The 6,420-nt window shown below is 31.6% G+C and overlaps 1 pseudogene; it reads right to left on the bottom strand.

The window, feature by feature from the left end:
• Positions 1-4,934: 4,934 nt before the first annotated feature.
• Positions 4,935-6,420, bottom strand: part of LOC113388599 — a 21,895-nt pseudogene continuing 20,409 nt past the window's right edge.

The following is a 6,420-nucleotide window of genomic DNA, read 5'->3' on the forward strand; positions in this document are numbered from 1 at the left end:
TATATATTTTTCGTAAATATATATCTTAACGTATAAATGTCTTTTTATTATTTTTTATTTGATTTTTGACGACGACTGTTCGGCAACTAAGCCAGTCGACCGTTCGACTTGAACTAAAGTGTTGGAGCAAAGCTCGAAGTTTCGAACTTGGAGACGATGAGACTTGTACCGAGGAGGGGACATCGGAACAGTAGAAAGAGATGAATGGATGGACGGTTGAGAGCTGTCAATGGAGATGTTGATGCGCCCAGGAAAGTAGGCCCCAAGAACGGTGGACGTTGGGTTTGAATTTGGGGGTCCGGTTATAGTGACCCACAGGAATTAAAAGAAATATTTGTTAGATTGTCACATATTATGAGTAGTACCCAAAAACGGTGGACGTTGGATTTGAATTTTGAGAATTTGCGGGGTCCGGTTATAATGACCCACAGGAATGTAAAGGAATATTTATTTTATCGATCTTAGATGATGTAGGAATTTTTATGAATGTTTATCAAACTAGTCGTGTTCGACTTCTGAGTGTTTGGACGTAGTCTCCCCATGGACGTTGAGTTCGAATTTGGAGTCTGGATATAATGACCCCAGGAATTAGAAGGAATATTTGTTGGATTGTTACATATTATGAAAATTAGACGTGTGTAGCATAAAGTGCAAAAATGGGTTTTCTGGAAAATTGTTATATGGACAATCAAGCTAAAATGACTTCTGTCTTTCGATCAAAAGCAAAAACAAAACGCTCTAAGATGATACTACAGTCTGAAGAAGAGGTCTTCTTATATTTTATATCCTATATTTGGGTTCATTTTTCGAACTTTATACTAGTATTTTTATGAAATATTTTCTAAACTAATGGTATATGATCTTCTTCTAAAGGGCTGGAAATAAATTAGACTAGTATCTAACTTACATTAACGTTTCTCAGAACTATATGCCTTCATGCATAAATTTAAATTTTTAATTTATTAAGCAAAATAATTATTTTGCTTTCAATTTTTTAAATTAAAGTAGAGTATGTTATAGTAATCGTCCAAAAATCGAGAATTAAATTTTTTACGTTTCAAGACTTTCTGAACATTTTTGCATACCTCAGAACAAATAGATGTGTATGTGTGTATTTTGTGTGGATACAATTTTCTGTCGACGTTTTCGGGAGCACGTATCAACCGATTTGAATGATTCCAAAACCTTCGATACCTATTTATGGGGAGATGTGCTGATTAGTTTTTCACAAAGGCAGGTCCGGTCGTTTCGGAGATACGCTAAAAATGGTAATTCAGTTTTTGAGAGAACGGAGCGTCCGATTTCAATTATTCAAAAAGCATTTTACTTGTATTGACCAAATGAAGAACTTGTGAAACTTTTGGGAAGGCAAGGCTAGCGGTTTTGGAGAATCGAAAAAAAAAGGAAACTAGTGGGGTATGTGGCATCGTGCCTTAAGGAAAATTGCTGGAACTTCCCGTACCGTAACGAAATGTTCGAGGAATATTGAATGTTTTCAAATAGATTATTATAAAATTGTAACATTGTCTGCTATTTATAAGAATTATATAAACTGAATTGCAAAGTTGAAATTATTTGATTAAAGTGTATTAGAACTTTAGTCAGGATTAAAAATAAAATCTGAATTATATTCGATCCACAAAAAAAAATTTTTTTGAAAAAAAATTGAAAAAAACTATTTTGAAACAATTTTTTTTTCAAAATCAATTATTTTGTTAAAACAAGCAGAAAGTTTTTCGAATCATTTAAATCGGATACTTAGATCTCTGAAAAACTGCCATTTTTGCACATTTAGATCTGTATCTTCTAAATGGCTGGACCTGCCTTTGCCAAAATCTAATAACGACTTCTCCCAATCATTGATAATTGAATGTTTTTTAGATCAGATCATTCAAATCGGATGCTCCGATCTCTCAAAAACTCGATTTCTATATTCTGCACTCTTTGCTCTTTATCTCCGTAACGACTGGACTTGCTTTTGCCAAAAACTAATCAGCACATCTCCCTATCAATAGGAATCGAATGTTTTTTGAATCATTCAAATCGGTTGATCCGTGCGCCCGAAAACGTGGACGAAAAATTGTATCCATCCATACATACAAACACACACACATCCATCCATTTTTTCTGAGGTATGCCAAAATGTTCAGAAACCTTCAAAACGTCGAGAAATGCAAAAATTTTCAATTTCGATTTTTGCATGATTAGAATAACTTACCCTACGGGAAGTTAAAAAATGCCATTTGGCGGTCAGAAATGATTGACATATGCACATCAAATTTTCATAATAAGTATAAATTTTGTCTACATTTTTATGGGTTCCGTATCATTGTTTATCCATTAGACTACGATACATCGTTTACCCGCTTCGATATTTCATCTCTACGGAGCTAAAGCAGTGGCATTGCGTTAAAAAAAGTTCATAATTTCCAAAACATTTCAAAATAAAAAAATCATTTTTTAAAAAACTCACTTTCTAAAAATTTCAAAATTTTCAAAAATCTAATTTTTTCAAAGATGTACAAAAGTTTTGAATCTTTTTTACCAAATTTAATTTTTGGAACGGAAAGTTCTGGCAATTTGGGTAAATTGCGATGCCATATACAGCTCGTTCTTTGAAATCCTTCTTCTCTAGATTTGCAAGTAGATCATAAGTGGATCGTGAATATTTTTAAAGTATTATAAATTTCGTACATCTTTTGCAATAATTGGTATACAAATAGCTCAAATTTTAATTTAGGCACTATTATGAATCTATTATGAATAATTTTCTTGAAATCTTGCTTTGTTTCATCATCATCAGTGGATCATGGACAAATCTATAGATTTCCAGGTGCTATCTCTATAATTGGTATGCGAATAATCTAAACTCCAATTTAGAGACCAAGAATAATCTTCAAATATCAGATGCATCTGGCAGTCAATTTTCTTCATAAATTGCAAGTTGCTCATCAGCGATTTGCAATATAATTTAGCAGTCTTTTCTATCAATGATATGCTGATATTTTCTTCAAAATTGTCCACCTGGTCGGTACCCTGTAACTGTCTCACCATTATTCTTCACCCAATTTGTCAAGGAGAAGAGTTGATCATCAGTGGATTGTAATACAATTCAGCAGTCCCTTGGTATCATTTTATGTGTAGATATTTTTACGCAATCCAAAAAGGATGCAATGTAATAATAATGTTGTCGTCGTGGTCGTTATCAACGACCATATCCCATATCCCATATCCCGTGTATGTCTCATTTTGCTCTCGTCGACTTCTCGTCTTATCAGGACCAACAATGTTGGTCTGTTCGTGTTTTGTCATTTTTTCACATATTCAGGAAGAAAAAATGACAAACAAATACATCCGAGTTGAAAGGCAATTGTGAATGATCCACGATTTTTTGCTGATTTTTGCGTTTTTCGCAACATTGTCCTATGCTCTCCTCGTCAATGACGTCAATATCGATAATCGTCGGCGTGTGTGGTGTATATCGATTTTTTGGACTTTATCATCGTGAAATAAAATTATTTAATGAATGCGTTATCTTAATTCCAAGAAGTGACTAATTTAGCACATTGCGAATAATTTTGCTGATTGCGAAGTAATTAGCAGAGGATGATGATAAAATGTTGTTTTGCTTTTTTGAGCTTTTTTGTTTGGATACTTTTTTGCCAGTTCCAAGTATTTGGCGCCACGAGGGAAAAAAATTGTTTGATATTTGGATCTTGGAAAAAAATGAATGAGACTTTGTTGATGAACTCATAACCAGAGATAAGAGTGAGGAGAACTCGTGATCTGAGGACTTGTTATATATATTCATATACATATATAGGACAACCCTCTGAGTTGCCTTCTGATAAAAAAATGAAAACAGACTAGGGTAACTATTGGATTGTCTTGTAGTAGTCATTAATAGAAAAGCTACTAAATGTGCACCAACTACTCTGCTTTGTACCAGTGAATCTCTTCGTATTACAATTTGTTATAAACAATATCTGTCATCATATTAATTTAGTCGTACGCATTTCAATATTCAGTAATAATTTATATATATATATACATATATAATTATCCTGATAATAATTATCCGCCGTTAATTAGATCAAGTCGACGACGGGGTCACCAAAACGATAACAGAATTATATTATGTATGTCCTCCTCTCCGGTTTCGTAATTTTATACAAACGACCGACAAATTTTATACTAAATATATAAATATACATTTACCAGAAAGAGGAACACGATAAAAAAATTAATTGAATCGAAAAATCTGGAATAGAAAAAAAATTGAGCTGGATATCAGAGTTTTTAACTTTTTTTTGGTCCAGGTTGTGCAATGAGGTAATTGGAGCAAAAATGATGACATAGATATGGTCAATTTAAATCCTAAGATTTTAAACTTCTTGCAAGAAATGAAAGAAGTAATTTTTGCATAAATTGCGTGAAGATTTTTGGATTTGGTTAATGTTTCTGAAATATTTTTTGCCTCTTTTTCTCGATACTTTAGATTCTTCGACCAGTAAATTGTAGTCGACACATTTTTTTTTTAGATTTTAGAACCATTTTGCCGAATATATTGAACGTCACTTTCTTACAATAGTACTAGCGTCGATATATTGACGGTTAGCAATGACAAAATTATATGTTTGAGATTAATTTTTAACTTCCCCTAGAGTAAGTTATAGTAATCACATAAAAATCGAAAATGAAAATTCTTGCTTATCTTTACGTTTTAGAGGTTTTATTTTTTTTTCAAATCAATTTTTTTAATATTAAATTTCTTAAAAATCTAATTTTTTCAAAGTTCTTAAAATATTTAAATTTTTCTTTAGAAAATTTAATTTCCTGTATGGTAAGTTCCAGCAATTTGTCTTAAGGCATGATGCCATGCACCGCCATTGCTTTCATTATTTACACCAGCAGTCGGGAAACATTTTTAATAATTATCCCCAAATATTTTTGTCCAAGTTGATATTACCCTTAGAGCTAAGAGATATTACATCCATATGTACAGCTATGTAGCAAATTCAATAAATATCAATTAAAAATACATACTTTTTACCCCCAAAAATTTCATTTTTACCCCATTTGGGACATTTTACCCCGGTTCTCTGATCACTGAGTTACACATATCGGGAATGCTAATGCAACTTGGCTTAAGCAAAATCTGAAAAAAATGATTTTTTTCTTATATATCTACGTTTCAGCAATTTCTGAACATTCTGGCAATATTTAGAAAAAAATGATGTGTGTGTTTGGACACAAATTTTCGTCCACGATTTTGAGCGTACGGATCAACCGATTTGAATAATTAAAAAAAACATTCGATTCGTATTGATAAGGAGACGTGTTGATTAGTTTTTGGCGAAGGCAGGTCTAGCCGTTCCGAAGACATGGGGCAAAAAGTGCCAAAAACGGTAACTCAGTTTTTAAGAGAACGGAGCGTCCGATTTGAATAATTCAAAAAACATTTTACTTGTATTGACAAGATGAAGAATTGATAAAATTTTCATGAGGGCAGGTCTAGCGGTTTCGGAGATCTAACGAAAAAAGTAAAAAAAATGCCATTTGGCGATCAAAAATGATCATTAGACATATGCATATCAAATTATCAGAGATTTTATAGAGATTTTAACAATAAGTATAAATTTTGTTTACATTTCTATGGGTTCCGTACTAATGTTTATCCGTTAGACGGCGACGCGGCGCTTACGCGCTTCGATATTTCATCTCTATGCAGTTAAAGCAGTATGATTGCTTCGAAAAAAAGTTCAGAATTTTCAAAATATGTCAAAATAAAGAAAATTTTTTTTTTTAAAAAAAGTAATTTGTTGTCAAATTTATAGTTTTTCAAAAATCTAATTTTTTCAGAGGAATTTTTTTTCAAAAATGTTAATCTTTTTAAAAAAATAATTTTTGGTACGGGAAGTTCCAGCAATTTGCCTTAAGGCACGATGCCATGCGTCCCACTAGTTTCCCATTTTTTTGGGTTTCGAATCAAGATTTATAGCGTAAAAAGTTTACTTATAGAGTTGACGCAAATTTTCTTGAGATCCTCGTCACTATGGATCAACCGATCAACCGACTTGAAAGAGTTTCAAATTTTTCAAAACTTTTTGAAAAAGTTCAATTTTTTTTAAAAAATAGATTTTTAAACAAATTTCAAATTTTTTTAAAAAATTGATTTTTAAAAAAATTTCAAACATTTTTCAAACGATTTGTTTTAAAAATTAAAAAAAAAATCGTTTTTCTTCAAAATTCTCTAAAGTTTAAAAAGTAAAAAAAGAAAAAAAAATTTGTAAATATTTTTTTTTAATTTTGAAGCTTTTAAAAAATTCAATTTCTGATACAGGAAAATTTCAGCAAGTTGCCTTAAGACACGACACCATGCACCACTATTGATGTCTATTCTTTAAATGTTTATTTATT

This window comes from Ctenocephalides felis, unplaced genomic scaffold (assembly GCF_003426905.1).
Source record: "Ctenocephalides felis isolate EL2017-DRISC unplaced genomic scaffold, ASM342690v1 CF-g0.4_SCAFFOLD_03572, whole genome shotgun sequence".
In the NCBI taxonomy this organism is placed as follows: Eukaryota; Metazoa; Arthropoda; class Insecta; order Siphonaptera; family Pulicidae; genus Ctenocephalides; species Ctenocephalides felis.